The 20,458-nt window shown below is 33.7% G+C and overlaps 12 non-coding genes across 12 annotated transcripts; 4 read left to right on the top strand and 8 right to left on the bottom strand.

The window, feature by feature from the left end:
- Nucleotides 1–1,449: 1,449 nt before the first annotated feature.
- On the bottom strand, nucleotides 1,450–1,521 carry TRNAQ-UUG (transfer RNA glutamine (anticodon UUG)). The gene has a single exon. It is a non-coding gene; the product is annotated as a tRNA-Gln (tRNA).
- Nucleotides 1,522–3,068: 1,547 nt separating this feature from the next.
- Nucleotides 3,069–3,140, top strand: TRNAQ-CUG (transfer RNA glutamine (anticodon CUG)). Its single transcript has one exon. It is a non-coding gene; the product is annotated as a tRNA-Gln (tRNA).
- Nucleotides 3,141–3,958: 818 nt separating this feature from the next.
- Nucleotides 3,959–4,030, bottom strand: TRNAQ-UUG (transfer RNA glutamine (anticodon UUG)). The gene has a single exon. It is a non-coding gene; the product is annotated as a tRNA-Gln (tRNA).
- A 2,437-nt stretch (nucleotides 4,031–6,467) lies between these two features.
- On the bottom strand, nucleotides 6,468–6,539 carry TRNAQ-UUG (transfer RNA glutamine (anticodon UUG)). The gene has a single exon. It is a non-coding gene; the product is annotated as a tRNA-Gln (tRNA).
- Nucleotides 6,540–8,085: 1,546 nt separating this feature from the next.
- TRNAQ-CUG (transfer RNA glutamine (anticodon CUG)) lies at nucleotides 8,086–8,157 on the top strand. The gene has a single exon. It is a non-coding gene; the product is annotated as a tRNA-Gln (tRNA).
- An 826-nt stretch (nucleotides 8,158–8,983) lies between these two features.
- Nucleotides 8,984–9,055, bottom strand: TRNAQ-UUG (transfer RNA glutamine (anticodon UUG)). The gene has a single exon. It is a non-coding gene; the product is annotated as a tRNA-Gln (tRNA).
- Nucleotides 9,056–11,492: 2,437 nt separating this feature from the next.
- Nucleotides 11,493–11,564, bottom strand: TRNAQ-UUG (transfer RNA glutamine (anticodon UUG)). The gene has a single exon. It is a non-coding gene; the product is annotated as a tRNA-Gln (tRNA).
- Nucleotides 11,565–13,111: 1,547 nt separating this feature from the next.
- Nucleotides 13,112–13,183, top strand: TRNAQ-CUG (transfer RNA glutamine (anticodon CUG)). The gene has a single exon. It is a non-coding gene; the product is annotated as a tRNA-Gln (tRNA).
- An 818-nt stretch (nucleotides 13,184–14,001) lies between these two features.
- Nucleotides 14,002–14,073, bottom strand: TRNAQ-UUG (transfer RNA glutamine (anticodon UUG)). The gene has a single exon. It is a non-coding gene; the product is annotated as a tRNA-Gln (tRNA).
- Nucleotides 14,074–16,510: 2,437 nt separating this feature from the next.
- TRNAQ-UUG (transfer RNA glutamine (anticodon UUG)) lies at nucleotides 16,511–16,582 on the bottom strand. The gene has a single exon. It is a non-coding gene; the product is annotated as a tRNA-Gln (tRNA).
- Nucleotides 16,583–18,129: 1,547 nt separating this feature from the next.
- On the top strand, nucleotides 18,130–18,201 carry TRNAQ-CUG (transfer RNA glutamine (anticodon CUG)). The gene has a single exon. It is a non-coding gene; the product is annotated as a tRNA-Gln (tRNA).
- Nucleotides 18,202–19,019: 818 nt separating this feature from the next.
- Nucleotides 19,020–19,091, bottom strand: TRNAQ-UUG (transfer RNA glutamine (anticodon UUG)). The gene has a single exon. It is a non-coding gene; the product is annotated as a tRNA-Gln (tRNA).
- Between the last annotated feature and the right edge of the window lie 1,367 nt (nucleotides 19,092–20,458).

Raw genomic sequence — 20,458 nt, 5'->3', positions numbered from 1 at the left:
AAAACAGGATAGGATTTTGTAATGTCACACTATTTTGTCTAGGAATGTGATGTAAAAGTATTATAAAGTTTGTATTTCTGTAACTTGTTCAAGCTGTTGGACATTTTGAAAGGAGTCAATATTTGTCTCTTTCAACCTACTGGTGTTAGATTAGAGCTATCAATAAACAAAGATGACAGAAATGGAAAAGGTCAAGAGTAGTAAAGAAGTACCTCAAAGAATTGGACTGGTACCTTTGCATGCAAAGTCCAAAGTGCCAACCATTGCTCTTTGGAGCCACCCATGTGAGAGACAGAGAAATGGATGTAGTAGTTTGGAAATGTAGAATGTTTTAATATTCTTCAGTCAAAGATGATCATTATTTTGTAAATTGCATGTCCTGATAAACGTTTGCACATTTAACACTGTTATGGAGAATGTAGCTGAAAAGAATCAAATCACATTATCGCTCTTTACACTATGAGCATTCAACTGAGATATCTTTTCATCAATGTAAGAAAAGCCCCCGCACTGATGCGCTCTCTTTTGTCTCAATGGAAAAAGCCCTCATGTATGGCGGGGTTCCATGGTGTAATGGTTAGCACTCTGGACTCTGAATCCAGCGATCCGAGTTCCAATCTCGGTGGGACCTGCTTGATTTATGAGATTTAATATTTCACTAATTTCTTAGAAATTGGACTTGGAAAAACATAACGTCAAAGCTTTATACTGAAACTTATCAACGTATAAGTATGTATACATGGCTATATCCATCTAGATAGCGATAATACAATATAAATAAATGAATTAATCATAAACATAAGTACAGAAGCTGAAAACTAAAAACTGTTCTTTCCCATCCACAATTTGAGCAAGAGGTTCTTTTTCTTTCTCATCTGTATGATCAGTAATAAGATAGTTAATTTTGCTGATTTCTTATCTGACAACATTCTTGACTTACACAGTGCATTTAATTGTGCATTTCTTTGAAAGAGGAATTCAGATTAATACATCTGACATGTCTTTCAAAAGATTCTACTTCATGGTTATGGATTTACTTTAGAAAAACAGAGTGTAAATATCTGTGTGTCTGAATTTCAAGATTGTTATTTAAAAGTTCATCTCTTCTGCCCCCAAAATACACAATTTGATTCCTCAAGTTTTCTTTTAATGAAGGCTTTCCAATTAAAAAAGTTCCTTGTTCCCCTTATCAATAACAGTAAGATTTAAACAAGTAATATCTTGCATCAGCCCCTTGTGATGAGTTTGAGAAAACAGAGTCAGCTCACAAAATGTCTCATTATTTTGAGCCATTTAATTTCCATGTTTTCTAAAAGTTCTATAATTTGCTCACATCAAATAGACTTTTAAAATACAATCAATACATTAATGTTTCACTCTACCCGTGTTAGATTTATGATATTTATGAATACACTTGACAGAAAAAGATTTGGTCATAAGTCATGAAAGTGGTCCCACCGAGATTTGAACTCGGATCCTTGGATTCAAAGTCCAAAGTGCTAACCATTACACCATGGAACCTCCCATGTGACAGGGGAGCAAATTGCTGCAGCAATGTGGACATTTCACATGTTTTATGTTCTACAGTCAAAGACAAACAGAATTGTATTACTTTTCTATTCTGTTCAACTTTTGCCCATTGAACTATGTTAGGGAAGTATGTTGCACAAAGGACTCAAGTAACGCTATGACTCTGTTGAACAGTACTTTTTATGTGAGATAAGATTTTGCAATAAAAATTAAGATTTCCCTGTGAATGCAATCTCTTCTGTCAAAACGGAAAGCTCAACCTGGTACAGGTGGGTTGATAGTGTTATGCTTGTCAATCTGGACTCTGAAAACAGGGATCTAAGTACAAAGCTCAGTGGGACTTACCTAAACTTTACGATTTTGTTTCCATTCAGTTCTTAGAAGTATTAATTGGAAAAACATCTCATTTACTTATAAACTTGTATGTATCAACTTATATGTATGTATCTCCCTATATATCGCTATATGTCTATGTATATTTATCGGAAAATATAAATATATACATTATAAAAATACATATAATTAATAGAGGTGAAAATAATGAACAGTTGTTGCCTCTCCGCATTTGAAACATGAGCGCCTTCTCCTTCCTCTTCTATATGTCCTGAAATTGAGATAGTCACTTTTTAATCAATTTTGATCTAACAACATAGTTGATTTGTACAAAGCATATCATACGATCTGTGAATAATTTTAAAAAAGAAAATTAGATCAGTACCTTTGAGGCCTCCAAGCAAAAGCTTATATTTCATGATTGCAGATCGACTGTTGAAAATCAGCATGAGAAATGTTTTATTTCACAACTTCCATACTAATATACAAAAAACATTTCTACTATCTGAATGATACTGTCACTGTGGTTCTCTTGGTTTCATTTAAGAAAACATCTCTTTCAAAATGTGCTATATTCGCCTTATCAATAGTGTGGAAATCTTCAAAAAGGTATGCTGGGAATCAGCCCTCTGAAATGCATTTGAGAAAAACAGGATAGGATTTTGTAATGTCACACTATTTTGTCTAGGAATGTGATGTAAAAGTATTATAAAGTTCGTATTTCTGTAACTTGTTCAAGCTGTTGGACATTTTGAAAGGAGTCAATATTTGTCTCTTTCAACCTGCTGGTGTTGGATTGGAGCTATCAATAAACAAAGATGACAGAAATGGAAAAGGTCAAGAGTAGTAAAGAAGTACCTCAAAGAATTGGACTGGTACCTTTGCATGCAAAGTCCAAAGTGCCAACCATTGCTCTTTGGAGCCACCCATGTGAGAGACAGAGAAATGGATGTAGTAGTTTGGAAATGTAGAATGTTTTAATATTCTTCAGTCAAAGATGATCATTATTTTGTAAATTGCATGTCCTGATAAACGTTTGCACATTTAACACTGTTATGGAGAATGTAGCTGAAAAGAATCAAATCACATTATCGCTCTTTACACTATGAGCATTCAACTGAGATATCTTTTCATCAATGTAAGAAAAGCCCCCGCACTGATGCGCTCTCTTTTGTCTCAATGGAAAAAGCCCTCATGTATGGCGGGGTTCCATGGTGTAATGGTTAGCACTCTGGACTCTGAATCCAGCGATCCGAGTTCAAATCTCGGTGGGACCTGCTTGAATTATGAGATTTAATATTTCACTAATTTCTTAGAATTTGGACTTGGAAAAACATAACGTCAAAGCTTTATACTGAAACTTATCAACGTATAAGTATGTATACATGGCTATATCCATCTAGATAGCGATAATACAATATAAAGAAATGAATTAATCATAAACATAAGTACAGAAGCTGAAAACTAAAAACTGTTCTTTCCCATCCACAATTTGAGCAAGAGGTTCTTTTTCTTTCTCATCTGTATGATCAGTAATTAGATAGTTAATTTTGCTGATTTCTTATCTGACAACATTCTTGACTTACACAGTGCATTTAATTGTGCATTTCTTTGAAAGAGGAATTCAGATTAATACATCTGACATGTCTTTCAAAAGATTCTACTTCATGGTTATGGATTTACTTTAGAAAAACAGAGTGTAAATATCTGTGTGTCTGAATTTCAAGATTGTTATTTAAAAGTTCATCTCTTCTGCCCCCAAAATACACAATTTGATTCCTCAAGTTTTCTTTTAATGAAGGCTTTCCAATTAAAAAAGTTCCTTGTTCCCCTTATCAATAACAGTAAGATTTAAACAAGTAATATCTTGCATCAGCCCCTTGTGATGAGTTTGAGAAAACAGAGTCAGCTCACAAAATGTCTCATTATTTTGAGCCATTTAATTTCCATGTTTTCTAAAAGTTCTATAATTTGCTCACATCAAATAGACTTTTAAAATACAATCAATACATTAATGTTTCACTCTACCCGTGTTAGATTTATGATATTTATGAATACACTTGACAGAAAAAGATTTGGTCATAAGTCATGAAAGTGGTCCCACCGAGATTTGAACTCGGATCCTTGGATTCAAAGTCCAAAGTGCTAACCATTACACCATGGAACCTCCCATGTGACAGGGGAGCAAATTGCTGCAGCAATGTGGACATTTCACATTTTTTATGTTCTACAGTCAAAGACAAACAGAATTGTATTACTTTTCTATTCTGTTCAACTTTTGCCCATTGAACTATGTTAGGGAAGTATGTTGCACAAAGGACTCAAGTAACGCTATGACTCTGTTGAACAGTACTTTTTATGTGAGATAAGATTTTGCAATACAAATTAAGATTTCCCTGTGAATGCAATCTCTTCTGTCAAAACGGAAAGCTCAACCCGGTACAGGTGGGTTGATGGTGTTATGCTTGTCAATCTGCACTCTGAAAACAGGGATCTAAGTACAAAGCTCAGTGGGACTTATCTAAACTTTACGATTTTGTTTCCATTCAGTTCTTAGAAGTATTAATTGGAAAAACATCTCATTTACTTATAAACTTGTACGTATCAACTTATATGTATGTATCTCCCTATATATCGCTATATTTCTATGTATATTTATCGGAAAATATAAATATATACATTATAAAAATACATATAATTAATAGAGGTGAAAATAATGAACAGTTGTTGCCTCTCCGCATTTGAAACATGAGCGCCTTCTCCTTCCTCTTCTATATGTCCTGAAATTGAGATAGTCACTTTTTAATCAATTTTGATCTAACAACATAGTTGATTTGTACAAAGCATATCATACGATCTGTGAATAATTTTAAAAAAGAAAATTAGATCAGTACCTTTGAGGCCTCCAAGCAAAAGCTTATATTTCATGATTGCAGATCGACTGTTGAAAATCAGCATGAGAAATGTTTTATTTCACAACTTCCATACTAATATACAAAAAACATTTCTACTATCTGAATGATACCGTCACTGTGGTTCTCTTGGTTTCATTTAAGAAAACATCTCTTTCAAAATGTGCTATATTCGCCTTATCAATAGTGTGGAAATCTTCAAAAAGGTATGCTGGGAATCAGCCCTCTGAAATGCATTTGAGAAAAACAGGATAGGATTTTGTAATGTCACACTATTTTGTCTAGGAATGTGATGTAAAAGTATTATAAAGTTCGTATTTCTGTAACTTGTTCAAGCTGTTGGACATTTTGAAAGGAGTAAATATTTGTCTCTTTCAACCTGCTGGTGTTGGATTGGAGCTATCAATAAACAAAGATGACAGAAATGGAAAAGGTCAAGAGTAGTAAAGAAGTACCTCAAAGAATTGGACTGGTACCTTTGCATGCAAAGTCCAAAGTGCCAACCATTGCTCTTTGGAGCCACCCATGTGAGAGACAGAGAAATGGATGTAGTAGTTTGGAAATGTAGAATGTTTTAATATTCTTCAGTCAAAGATGATCATTATTTTGTAAATTGCATGTCCTGATAAACGTTTGCACATTTAACACTGTTATGGAGAATGTAGCTGAAAAGAATCAAATCACATTATCGCTCTTTACACTATGAGCATTCAACTGAGATATCTTTTCATCAATGTAAGAAAAGCCCCCGCACTGATGCGCTCTCTTTTGTCTCAATGGAAAAAGCCCTCATGTATGGCGGGGTTCCATGGTGTAATGGTTAGCACTCTGTACTCTGAATCCAGCGATCCGAGTTCCAATCTCGGTGGGACCTGCTTGATTTATGAGATTTAATATTTCACTAATTTCTTAGAAATTGGACTTGGAAAAACATAACGTCAAAGCTTTATACTGAAACTTATCAACGTATAAGTATGTATACATGGCTATATCCATCTAGATAGCGATAATACAATATAAATAAATGAATTAATCATAAACATAAGTACAGAAGCTGAAAACTAAAAACTGTTCTTTCCCATCCACAATTTGAGCAAGAGGTTCTTTTTCTTTCTCATCTGTATGATCAGTAATAAGATAGTTAATTTTGCTGATTTCTTATCTGACAACATTCTTGACTTACACAGTGCATTTAATTGTGCATTTCTTTGAAAGAGGAATTCAGATTAATACATCTGACATGTCTTTCAAAAGATTCTACTTCATGGTTATGGATTTACTTTAGAAAAACAGAGTGTAAATATCTGTGTGTCTGAATTTCAAGATTGTTATTTAAAAGTTCATCTCTTCTGCCCCCAAAATACACAATTTGATTCCTCAAGTTTTCTTTTAATGAAGGCTTTCCAATTAAAAAAGTTCCTTGTTCCCCTTATCAATAACAGTAAGATTTAAACAAGTAATATCTTGCATCAGCCCCTTGTGATGAGTTTGAGAAAACAGAGTCAGCTCACAAAATGTCTCATTATTTTGAGCCATTTAATTTCCATGTTTTCTAAAAGTTCTATAATTTGCTCACATCAAATAGACTTTTAAAATACAATCAATACATTAATGTTTCACTCTACCCGTGTTAGATTTATGATATTTATGAATACACTTGACAGAAAAAGATTTGGTCATAAGTCATGAAAGTGGTCCCACCGAGATTTGAACTCGGATCCTTGGATTCAAAGTCCAAAGTGCTAACCATTACACCATGGAACCTCCCATGTGACAGGGGAGCAAATTGCTGCAGCAATGTGGACATTTCACATGTTTTATGTTCTACAGTCAAAGACAAACAGAATTGTATTACTTTTCTATTCTGTTCAACTTTTGCCCATTGAACTATGTTAGGGAAGTATGTTGCACAAAGGACTCAAGTAACGCTATGACTCTGTTGAACAGTACTTTTTATGTGAGATAAGATTTTGCAATAAAAATTAAGATTTCCCTGTGAATGCAATCTCTTCTGTCAAAACGGAAAGCTCAACCTGGTACAGGTGGGTTGATAGTGTTATGCTTGTCAATCTGGACTCTGAAAACAGGGATCTAAGTACAAAGCTCAGTGGGACTTATCTAAACTTTACGATTTTGTTTCCATTCAGTTCTTAGAAGTATTAATTGGAAAAACATCTCATTTACTTATAAACTTGTACGTATCAACTTATATGTATGTATCTCCCTATATATCGCTATATGTCTATGTATATTTATCGGAAAATATAAATATATACATTATGAAAATACATATAATTAATAGAGGTGAAAATAATGAACAGTTGTTGCCTCTCCGCATTTGAAACATGAGCGCCTTCTCCTTCCTCTTCTATATGTCCTGAAATTGAGATAGTCACTTTTTAATCAATTATGATCTAACAACATAGTTGATTTGTACAAAGCATATCATACGATCTGTGAATAATTTAAAAAAGAAAATTAGATCAGTACCTTTGAGGCCTCCAAGCAAAAGCTTATATTTCATGATTGCAGATCGACTGTTGAAAATCAGCATGAGAAATGTTTTATTTCACAACTTCCATACTAATATACAAAAAACATTTCTACTATCTGAATGATACCGTCATTGTGGTTCTCTTGGTTTGATTTAAGAAAACATCTCTTACAAAATGTGCTATATTCGCCTTATCAATAGTGTGGAAATCTTCAAAAAGGAATGCTGGGAATCAGCCCTCTGAAATGCATTTGAGAAAAACAGGATAGGATTTTGTAATGTCACACTATTTTGTCTAGGAATGTGATGTAAAAGTATTATAAAGTTTGTATTTCTGTAACTTGTTCAAGCTGTTGGACATTTTGAAAGGAGTCAATATTTGTCTCTTTCAACCTACTGGTGTTAGATTAGAGCTATCAATAAACAAAGATGACAGAAATGGAAAAGGTCAAGAGTAGTAAAGAAGTACCTCAAAGAATTGGACTGGTACCTTTGCATGCAAAGTCCAAAGTGCCAACCATTGCTCTTTGGAGCCACCCATGTGAGAGACAGAGAAATGGATGTAGTAGTTTGGAAATGTAGAATGTTTTAATATTCTTCAGTCAAAGATGATCATTATTTTGTAAATTGCATGTCCTGATAAACGTTTGCACATTTAACACTGTTATGGAGAATGTAGCTGAAAAGAATCAAATCACATTATCGCTCTTTACACTATGAGCATTCAACTGAGATATCTTTTCATCAATGTAAGAAAAGCCCCCGCACTGATGCGCTCTCTTTTGTCTCAATGGAAAAAGCCCTCATGTATGGCGGGGTTCCATGGTGTAATGGTTAGCACTCTGGACTCTGAATCCAGCGATCCGAGTTCAAATCTCGGTGGGACCTGCTTGAATTATGAGATTTAATATTTCACTAATTTCTTAGAATTTGGACTTGGAAAAACATAACGTCAAAGCTTTATACTGAAACTTATCAACGTATAAGTATGTATCTATGTATACATGGCTATATCCATCTAGATAGTGATAATACAATATAAAGAAATGAATTAATCATAAACATAAGTACAGAAGCTGAAAACTAAAAACTGTTCTTTCCCATCCACAATTTGAGCAAGAGGTTCTTTTTCTTTCTCATCTGTATGATCAGTAATAAGATAGTTAATTTTGCTGATTTCTTATCTGACAACATTCTTGACTTACACAGTGCATTTAATTGTGCATTTCTTTGAAAGAGGAATTCAGATTAATACATCTGACATGTCTTTCGAAAGATTCTACTTCATGGTTATGGATTTACTTTAGAAAAACAGAGTGTAAATATCTGTGTGTCTGAATTTCTAGATTGTTATTTAAAAGTTCATCTCTTCTGCCCCCAAAATACACAATTTGATTCCTCAAGTTTTCTTTTAATGAAGGCTTTCCAATTAAAAAAGTTCCTTGTTCCCCTTATCAATAACAGTAAGATTTAAACAAGTAATATCTTGCATCAGCCCCGTGTGATGAGTTTGAGAAAACAGAGTCAGCTCACAAAATGTCTCATTATTTTGAGCCATTTAATTTCCATGTTTTCTAAAAGTTCTATAATTTGCTCACATCAAATAGACTTTTAAAATACAATCAATAAATTAATGTTTCACTCTACCCGTGTTAGATTTATGATATTTATGAATACACTTGACAGAAAAAGATTTGGTCATAAGTCATGAAAGTGGTCCCACCGAGATTTGAACTCGGATCCTTGGATTCAAAGTCCAAAGTGCTAACCATTACACCATGGAACCTCCCATGTGACAGGGGAGCAAATTGCTGCAGCAATGTGGACATTTCACATTTTTTATTTTCTACAGTCAAAGACAAACAGAATTGTATTACTTTTCTATTCTGTTCAACTTTTGCCCATTGAACTATGTTAGGGAAGTATGTTGCACAAAGGACTCAAGTAACGCTATGACTCTGTTGAACAGTACTTTTTATGTGAGATAAGATTTTGCAATAAAAATTAAGATTTCCCTGTGAATGCAATCTCTTCTGTCAAAACGGAAAGCTCAACCTGGTACAGGTGGGTTGATGGTGTTATGCTTGTCAATCTGGACTCTGAAAACAGGGATCTAAGTACAAAGCTCAGTGGGACTTATCTAAACTTTACGATTTTGTTTCCATTCAGTTCTTAGAAGTATTAATTGGAAAAACATCTCATTTACTTATAAACTTGTACGTATCAACTTATATGTATGTATCTCCCTATATATCGCTATATGTCTATGTATATTTATCGGAAAATATAAATATATACATTATAAAAATACATATAATTAATAGAGGTGAAAATAATGAACAGTTGTTGCCTCTCCGCATTTGAAACATGAGCGTCTTCTCCTTCCTCTTCTATATGTCCTGAAATTGAGATAGTCACTTTTTAATCAATTTTGATCTAACAACATAGTTGATTTGTACAAAGCATATCATACGATCTGTGAATAATTTTAAAAAAGAAAATTAGATCAGTACCTTTGAGGCCTCCAAGCAAAAGCTTATATTTCATGATTGCAGATCGACTGTTGAAAATCAGCATGAGAAATGTTTTATTTCACAACTTCCATACTAATATACAAAAAACATTTCTACTATCTGAATGATACCGTCATTGTGGTTCTCTAGGTTTGATTTAAGAAAACATCTCTTTCAAAATGTGCTATATTCGCCTTATCAATAGTGTGGAAATCTTCAAAAAGGAATGCTGGGAATCAGCCCTCTGAAATGCATTTGAGAAAAACAGGATAGGATTTTGTAATGTCACACTATTTTGTCTAGGAATGTGATGTAAAAGTATTATAAAGTTTGTATTTCTGTAACTTGTTCAAGCTGTTGGACATTTTGAAAGGAGTCAATATTTGTCTCTTTCAACCTACTGGTGTTAGATTAGAGCTATCAATAAACAAAGATGACAGAAATGGAAAAGGTCAAGAGTAGTAAAGAAGTACCTCAAAGAATTGGACTGGTACCTTTGCATGCAAAGTCCAAAGTGCCAACCATTGCTCTTTGGAGCCACCCATGTGAGAGACAGAGAAATGGATGTAGTAGTTTGGAAATGTAGAATGTTTTAATATTCTTCAGTCAAAGATGATCATTATTTTGTAAATTGCATGTCCTGATAAACGTTTGCACATTTAACACTGTTATGGAGAATGTAGCTGAAAAGAATCAAATCACATTATCGCTCTTTACACTATGAGCATTCAACTGAGATATCTTTTCATCAATGTAAGAAAAGCCCCCGCACTGATGCGCTCTCTTTTGTCTCAATGGAAAAAGCCCTCATGTATGGCGGGGTTCCATGGTGTAATGGTTAGCACTCTGGACTCTGAATCCAGCGATCCGAGTTCCAATCTCGGTGGGACCTGCTTGATTTATGAGATTTAATATTTCACTAATTTCTTAGAAATTGGACTTGGAAAAACATAACGTCAAAGCTTTATACTGAAACTTATCAACGTATAAGTATGTATACATGGCTATATCCATCTAGATAGCGATAATACAATATAAATAAATGAATTAATCATAAACATAAGTACAGAAGCTGAAAACTAAAAACTGTTCTTTCCCATCCACAATTTGAGCAAGAGGTTCTTTTTCTTTCTCATCTGTATGATCAGTAATAAGATAGTTAATTTTGCTGATTTCTTATCTGACAACATTCTTGACTTACACAGTGCATTTAATTGTGCATTTCTTTGAAAGAGGAATTCAGATTAATACATCTGACATGTCTTTCAAAAGATTCTACTTCATGGTTATGGATTTACTTTAGAAAAACAGAGTGTAAATATCTGTGTGTCTGAATTTCAAGATTGTTATTTAAAAGTTCATCTCTTCTGCCCCCAAAATACACAATTTGATTCCTCAAGTTTTCTTTTAATGAAGGCTTTCCAATTAAAAAAGTTCCTTGTTCCCCTTATCAATAACAGTAAGATTTAAACAAGTAATATCTTGCATCAGCCCCTTGTGATGAGTTTGAGAAAACAGAGTCAGCTCACAAAATGTCTCATTATTTTGAGCCATTTAATTTCCATGTTTTCTAAAAGTTCTATAATTTGCTCACATCAAATAGACTTTTAAAATACAATCAATACATTAATGTTTCACTCTACCCGTGTTAGATTTATGATATTTATGAATACACTTGACAGAAAAAGATTTGGTCATAAGTCATGAAAGTGGTCCCACCGAGATTTGAACTCGGATCCTTGGATTCAAAGTCCAAAGTGCTAACCATTACACCATGGAACCTCCCATGTGACAGGGGAGCAAATTGCTGCAGCAATGTGGACATTTCACATGTTTTATGTTCTACAGTCAAAGACAAACAGAATTGTATTACTTTTCTATTCTGTTCAACTTTTGCCCATTGAACTATGTTAGGGAAGTATGTTGCACAAAGGACTCAAGTAACGCTATGACTCTGTTGAACAGTACTTTTTATGTGAGATAAGATTTTGCAATAAAAATTAAGATTTCCCTGTGAATGCAATCTCTTCTGTCAAAACGGAAAGCTCAACCTGGTACAGGTGGGTTGATAGTGTTATGCTTGTCAATCTGGACTCTGAAAACAGGGATCTAAGTACAAAGCTCAGTGGGACTTACCTAAACTTTACGATTTTGTTTCCATTCAGTTCTTAGAAGTATTAATTGGAAAAACATCTCATTTACTTATAAACTTGTATGTATCAACTTATATGTATGTATCTCCCTATATATCGCTATATGTCTATGTATATTTATCGGAAAATATAAATATATACATTATAAAAATACATATAATTAATAGAGGTGAAAATAATGAACAGTTGTTGCCTCTCCGCATTTGAAACATGAGCGCCTTCTCCTTCCTCTTCTATATGTCCTGAAATTGAGATAGTCACTTTTTAATCAATTTTGATCTAACAACATAGTTGATTTGTACAAAGCATATCATACGATCTGTGAATAATTTTAAAAAAGAAAATTAGATCAGTACCTTTGAGGCCTCCAAGCAAAAGCTTATATTTCATGATTGCAGATCGACTGTTGAAAATCAGCATGAGAAATGTTTTATTTCACAACTTCCATACTAATATACAAAAAACATTTCTACTATCTGAATGATACTGTCACTGTGGTTCTCTTGGTTTCATTTAAGAAAACATCTCTTTCAAAATGTGCTATATTCGCCTTATCAATAGTGTGGAAATCTTCAAAAAGGTATGCTGGGAATCAGCCCTCTGAAATGCATTTGAGAAAAACAGGATAGGATTTTGTAATGTCACACTATTTTGTCTAGGAATGTGATGTAAAAGTATTATAAAGTTCGTATTTCTGTAACTTGTTCAAGCTGTTGGACATTTTGAAAGGAGTCAATATTTGTCTCTTTCAACCTGCTGGTGTTGGATTGGAGCTATCAATAAACAAAGATGACAGAAATGGAAAAGGTCAAGAGTAGTAAAGAAGTACCTCAAAGAATTGGACTGGTACCTTTGCATGCAAAGTCCAAAGTGCCAACCATTGCTCTTTGGAGCCACCCATGTGAGAGACAGAGAAATGGATGTAGTAGTTTGGAAATGTAGAATGTTTTAATATTCTTCAGTCAAAGATGATCATTATTTTGTAAATTGCATGTCCTGATAAACGTTTGCACATTTAACACTGTTATGGAGAATGTAGCTGAAAAGAATCAAATCACATTATCGCTCTTTACACTATGAGCATTCAACTGAGATATCTTTTCATCAATGTAAGAAAAGCCCCCGCACTGATGCGCTCTCTTTTGTCTCAATGGAAAAAGCCCTCATGTATGGCGGGGTTCCATGGTGTAATGGTTAGCACTCTGGACTCTGAATCCAGCGATCCGAGTTCAAATCTCGGTGGGACCTGCTTGAATTATGAGATTTAATATTTCACTAATTTCTTAGAATTTGGACTTGGAAAAACATAACGTCAAAGCTTTATACTGAAACTTATCAACGTATAAGTATGTATACATGGCTATATCCATCTAGATAGCGATAATACAATATAAAGAAATGAATTAATCATAAACATAAGTACAGAAGCTGAAAACTAAAAACTGTTCTTTCCCATCCACAATTTGAGCAAGAGGTTCTTTTTCTTTCTCATCTGTATGATCAGTAATTAGATAGTTAATTTTGCTGATTTCTTATCTGACAACATTCTTGACTTACACAGTGCATTTAATTGTGCATTTCTTTGAAAGAGGAATTCAGATTAATACATCTGACATGTCTTTCAAAAGATTCTACTTCATGGTTATGGATTTACTTTAGAAAAACAGAGTGTAAATATCTGTGTGTCTGAATTTCAAGATTGTTATTTAAAAGTTCATCTCTTCTGCCCCCAAAATACACAATTTGATTCCTCAAGTTTTCTTTTAATGAAGGCTTTCCAATTAAAAAAGTTCCTTGTTCCCCTTATCAATAACAGTAAGATTTAAACAAGTAATATCTTGCATCAGCCCCTTGTGATGAGTTTGAGAAAACAGAGTCAGCTCACAAAATGTCTCATTATTTTGAGCCATTTAATTTCCATGTTTTCTAAAAGTTCTATAATTTGCTCACATCAAATAGACTTTTAAAATACAATCAATACATTAATGTTTCACTCTACCCGTGTTAGATTTATGATATTTATGAATACACTTGACAGAAAAAGATTTGGTCATAAGTCATGAAAGTGGTCCCACCGAGATTTGAACTCGGATCCTTGGATTCAAAGTCCAAAGTGCTAACCATTACACCATGGAACCTCCCATGTGACAGGGGAGCAAATTGCTGCAGCAATGTGGACATTTCACATTTTTTATGTTCTACAGTCAAAGACAAACAGAATTGTATTACTTTTCTATTCTGTTCAACTTTTGCCCATTGAACTATGTTAGGGAAGTATGTTGCACAAAGGACTCAAGTAACGCTATGACTCTGTTGAACAGTACTTTTTATGTGAGATAAGATTTTGCAATACAAATTAAGATTTCCCTGTGAATGCAATCTCTTCTGTCAAAACGGAAAGCTCAACCCGGTACAGGTGGGTTGATGGTGTTATGCTTGTCAATCTGCACTCTGAAAACAGGGATCTAAGTACAAAGCTCAGTGGGACTTATCTAAACTTTACGATTTTGTTTCCATTCAGTTCTTAGAAGTATTAATTGGAAAAACATCTCATTTACTTATAAACTTGTACGTATCAACTTATATGTATGTATCTCCCTATATATCGCTATATTTCTATGTATATTTATCGGAAAATATAAATATATACATTATAAAAATACATATAATTAATAGAGGTGAAAATAATGAACAGTTGTTGCCTCTCCGCATTTGAAACATGAGCGCCTTCTCCTTCCTCTTCTATATGTCCTGAAATTGAGATAGTCACTTTTTAATCAATTTTGATCTAACAACATAGTTGATTTGTACAAAGCATATCATACGATCTGTGAATAATTTTAAAAAAGAAAATTAGATCAGTACCTTTGAGGCCTCCAAGCAAAAGCTTATATTTCATGATTGCAGATCGACTGTTGAAAATCAGCATGAGAAATGTTTTATTTCACAACTTCCATACTAATATACAAAAAACATTTCTACTATCTGAATGATACCGTCACTGTGGTTCTCTTGGTTTCATTTAAGAAAACATCTCTTTCAAAATGTGCTATATTCGCCTTATCAATAGTGTGGAAATCTTCAAAAAGGTATGCTGGGAATCAGCCCTCTGAAATGCATTTGAGAAAAACAGGATAGGATTTTGTAATGTCACACTATTTTGTCTAGGAATGTGATGTAAAAGTATTATAAAGTTCGTATTTCTGTAACTTGTTCAAGCTGTTGGACATTTTGAAAGGAGTAAATATTTGTCTCTTTCAACCTGCTGGTGTTGGATTGGAGCTATCAATAAACAAAGATGACAGAAATGGAAAAGGTCAAGAGTAGTAAAGAAGTACCTCAAAGAATTGGACTGGTACCTTTGCATGCAAAGTCCAAAGTGCCAACCATTGCTCTTTGGAGCCACCCATGTGAGAGACAGAGAAATGGATGTAGTAGTTTGGAAATGTAGAATGTTTTAATATTCTTCAGTCAAAGATGATCATTATTTTGTAAATTGCATGTCCTGATAAACGTTTGCACATTTAACACTGTTATGGAGAATGTAGCTGAAAAGAATCAAATCACATTATCGCTCTTTACACTATGAGCATTCAACTGAGATATCTTTTCATCAATGTAAGAAAAGCCCCCGCACTGATGCGCTCTCTTTTGTCTCAATGGAAAAAGCCCTCATGTATGGCGGGGTTCCATGGTGTAATGGTTAGCACTCTGTACTCTGAATCCAGCGATCCGAGTTCCAATCTCGGTGGGACCTGCTTGATTTATGAGATTTAATATTTCACTAATTTCTTAGAAATTGGACTTGGAAAAACATAACGTCAAAGCTTTATACTGAAACTTATCAACGTATAAGTATGTATACATGGCTATATCCATCTAGATAGCGATAATACAATATAAATAAATGAATTAATCATAAACATAAGTACAGAAGCTGAAAACTAAAAACTGTTCTTTCCCATCCACAATTTGAGCAAGAGGTTCTTTTTCTTTCTCATCTGTATGATCAGTAATAAGATAGTTAATTTTGCTGATTTCTTATCTGACAACATTCTTGACTTACACAGTGCATTTAATTGTGCATTTCTTTGAAAGAGGAATTCAGATTAATACATCTGACATGTCTTTCAAAAGATTCTACTTCATGGTTATGGATTTACTTTAGAAAAACAGAGTGTAAATATCTGTGTGTCTGAATTTCAAGATTGTTATTTAAAAGTTCATCTCTTCTGCCCCCAAAATACACAATTTGATTCCTCAAGTTTTCTTTTAATGAAGGCTTTCCAATTAAAAAAGTTCCTTGTTCCCCTTATCAATAACAGTAAGATTTAAACAAGTAATATCTTGCATCAGCCCCTTGTGATGAGTTTGAGAAAACAGAGTCAGCTCACAAAATGTCTCATTATTTTGAGCCATTTAATTTCCATGTTTTCTAAAAGTTCTATAATTTGCTCACATCAAATAGACTTTTAAAATACAATCAATACATTAATGTTTCACTCTACCCGTGTTAGATTTATGATATTTATGAATACACTTGACAGAAAAAGATTTGGTCATAAGTCATGAAAGTGGTCCCACCGAGATTTGAACTCGGATCCTTGGATTCAAAGTCCAAAGTGCTAACCATTACACCATGGAACCTCCCATGTGACAGGGGAGCAAATTGCTGCAGCAATGTGGACATTTCACATGTTTTATGTTCTACAGTCAAAGACAAACAGAATTGTATTACTTTTCTATTCTGTTCAACTTTTGCCCATTGAACTATGTTAGGGAAGTATGTTGCACAAAGGACTCAAGTAACGCTATGACTCTGTTGAACAGTACTTTTTATGTGAGATAAGATTTTGCAATAAAAATTAAGATTTCCCTGTGAATGCAATCTCTTCTGTCAAAACGGAAAGCTCAACCTGGTACAGGTGGGTTGATAGTGTTATGCTTGTCAATCTGGACTCTGAAAACAGGGATCTAAGTACAAAGCTCAGTGGGACTTACCTAAACTTTACGATTTTGTTTCCATTCAGTTCTTAGAAGTATTAATTGGAAAAACATCTCATTTACTTATAAACTTGTATGTATCAACTTATATGTATGTATCTCCCTATATATCGCTATATGTCTATGTATATTTATCGGAAAATATAAATATATACATTATAAAAATACATATAATTAATAGAGGTGAAAATAATGAACAGTTGTTGCCTCTCCGCATTTGAAACATGAGCGCCTTCTCCTTCCTCTTCTATATGTCCTGAAATTGAGATAGTCACTTTTTAATCAATTTTGATCTAACAACATAGTTGATTTGTACAAAGCATATCATACGATCTGTGAATAATTTTAAAAAAGAAAATTAGATCAGTACCTTTGAGGCCTCCAAGCAAAAGCTTATATTTCATGATTGCAGATCGACTGTTGAAAATCAGCATGAGAAATGTTTTATTTCACAACTTCCATACTAATATACAAAAAACATTTCTACTATCTGAATGATACTGTCACTGTGGTTCTCTTGGTTTCATTTAAGAAAACATCTCTTTCAAAATGTGCTATATTCGCCTTATCAATAGTGTGGAAATCTTCAAAAAGGTATGCTGGGAATCAGCCCTCTGAAATGCATTTGAGAAAAACAGGATAGGATTTTGTAATGTCACACTATTTTGTCTAGGAATGTGATGTAAAAGTATTATAAAGTTCGTATTTCTGTAACTCGTTCAAGCTGTTGGACATTTTGAAAGGAGTCAATATTTGTCTCTTTCAACCTGCTGGTGTTGGATTGGAGCTATCAATAAACAAAGATGACAGAAATGGAAAAGGTCAAGAGTAGTAAAGAAGTACCTCAAAGAATTGGACTGGTACCTTTGCATGCAAAGTCCAAAGTGCCAACCATTGCTCTTTGGAGCCACCCATGTGAGAGACAGAGAAATGGATGTAGTAGTTTGGAAATGTAGAATGTTTTAATATTCTTCAGTCAAAGATGATCATTATTTTGTAAATTGCATGTCCTGATAAACGTTTGCACATTTAACACTGTTATGGAGAATGTAGCTGAAAAGAATCAAATCACATTATCGCTCTTTACACTATGAGCATTCAACTGAGATATCTTTTCATCAATGTAAGAAAAGCCCCCGCACTGATGCGCTCTCTTTTGTCTCAATGGAAAAAGCCCTCATGTATGGCGGGGTTCCATGGTGTAATGGTTAGCACTCTGGACTCTGAATCCAGCGATCCGAGTTCAAATCTCGGTGGGACCTGCTTGAATTATGAGATTTAATATTTCACTAATTTCTTAGAATTTGGACTTGGAAAAACATAACGTCAAAGCTTTATACTGAAACTTATCAACGTATAAGTATGTATACATGGCTATATCCATCTAGATAGCGATAATACAATATAAAGAAATGAATTAATCATAAACATAAGTACAGAAGCTGAAAACTAAAAACTGTTCTTTCCCATCCACAATTTGAGCAAGAGGTTCTTTTTCTTTCTCATCTGTATGATCAGTAATTAGATAGTTAATTTTGCTGATTTCTTATCTGACAACATTCTTGACTTACACAGTGCATTTAATTGTGCATTTCTTTGAAAGAGGAATTCAGATTAATACATCTGACATGTCTTTCAAAAGATTCTACTTCATGGTTATGGATTTACTTTAGAAAAACAGAGTGTAAATATCTGTGTGTCTGAATTTCAAGATTGTTATTTAAAAGTTCATCTCTTCTGCCCCCAAAATACACAATTTGATTCCTCAAGTTTTCTTTTAATGAAGGCTTTCCAATTAAAAAAGTTCCTTGTTCCCCTTATCAATAACAGTAAGATTTAAACAAGTAATATCTTGCATCAGCCCCTTGTGATGAGTTTGAGAAAACAGAGTCAGCTCACAAAATGTCTCATTATTTTGAGCCATTTAATTTCCATGTTTTCTAAAAGTTCTATAATTTGCTCACATCAAATAGACTTTTAAAATACAATCAATACATTAATGTTTCACTCTACCCGTGTTAGATTTATGATATTTATGAATACACTTGACAGAAAAAGATTTGGTCATAAGTCATGAAAGTGGTCCCACCGAGATTTGAACTCGGATCCTTGGATTCAAAGTCCAAAGTGCTAACCATTACACCATGGAACCTCCCATGTGACAGGGGAGCAAATTGCTGCAGCAATGTGGACATTTCACATTTTTTATGTTCTACAGTCAAAGACAAACAGAATTGTATTACTTTTCTATTCTGTTCAACTTTTGCCCATTGAACTATGTTAGGGAAGTATGTTGCACAAAGGACTCAAGTAACGCTATGACTCTGTTGAACAGTACTTTTTATGTGAGATAAGATTTTGCAATACAAATTAAGATTTCCCTGTGAATGCAATCTCTTCTGTCAAAACGGAAAGCTCAACCTGGTACAGGTGGGTTGATGGTGTTATGCTTGTCAATCTGCACTCTGAAAACAGGGATCTAAGTACAAAGCTCAGTGGGACTTATCTAAACTTTACGATTTTGTTTCCATTCAGTTCTTAGAAGTATTAATTGGAAAAACATCTCATTTACTTATAAACTTGTACGTATCAACTTATATGTATGTATCTCCCTATATATCGCTATATTTCTATGTATATTTATCGGAAAATATAAATATATACATTATAAAAATACATATAATTAATAGAGGTGAAAATAATGAACAGTTGTTGCCTCTCCGCATTTGAAACATGAGCGCCTTCTCCTTCCTCTTCTATATGTCCTGAAATTGAGATAGTCACTTTTTAATCAATTTTGATCTAACAACATAGTTGATTTGTACAAAGCATATCATACGATCTGTGAATAATTTTAAAAAAGAAAATTAGATCAGTACCTTTGAGGCCTCCAAGCAAAAGCTTATATTTCATGATTGCAGATCGACTGTTGAAAATCAGCATGAGAAATGTTTTATTTCACAACTTCCATACTAATATACAAAAAACATTTCTACTATCTGAATGATACCGTCACTGTGGTTCTCTTGGTTTCATTTAAGAAAACATCTCTTTCAAAATGTGCTATATTCGCCTTATCAATAGTGTGGAAATCTTCAAAAAGGTATGCTGGGAATCAGCCCTCTGAAATGCATTTGAGAAAAACAGGATAGGATTTTGTAATGTCACACTATTTTGTCTAGGAATGTGATGTAAAAGTATTATAAAGTTCGTATTTCTGTAACTTGTTCAAGCTGTTGGACATTTTGAAAGGAGTAAATATTTGTCTCTTTCAACCTGCTGGTGTTGGATTGGAGCTATCAATAAACAAAGATGACAGAAATGGAAAAGGTCAAGAGTAGTAAAGAAGTACCTCAAAGAATTGGACTGGTACCTTTGCATGCAAAGTCCAAAGTGCCAACCATTGCTCTTTGGAGCCACCCATGTGAGAGACAGAGAAATGGATGTAGTAGTTTGGAAATGTAGAATGTTTTAATATTCTTCAGTCAAAGATGATCATTATTTTGTAAATTGCATGTC

The sequence above is a fragment of the Lissotriton vulgaris genome, unplaced genomic scaffold, assembly GCF_964263255.1.
Source record: "Lissotriton vulgaris unplaced genomic scaffold, aLisVul1.2 SCAFFOLD_714, whole genome shotgun sequence".
In the NCBI taxonomy this organism is placed as follows: Eukaryota; Metazoa; Chordata; class Amphibia; order Caudata; family Salamandridae; genus Lissotriton; species Lissotriton vulgaris.
This window is presented reverse-complemented; position numbering and strand designations above follow the sequence as displayed.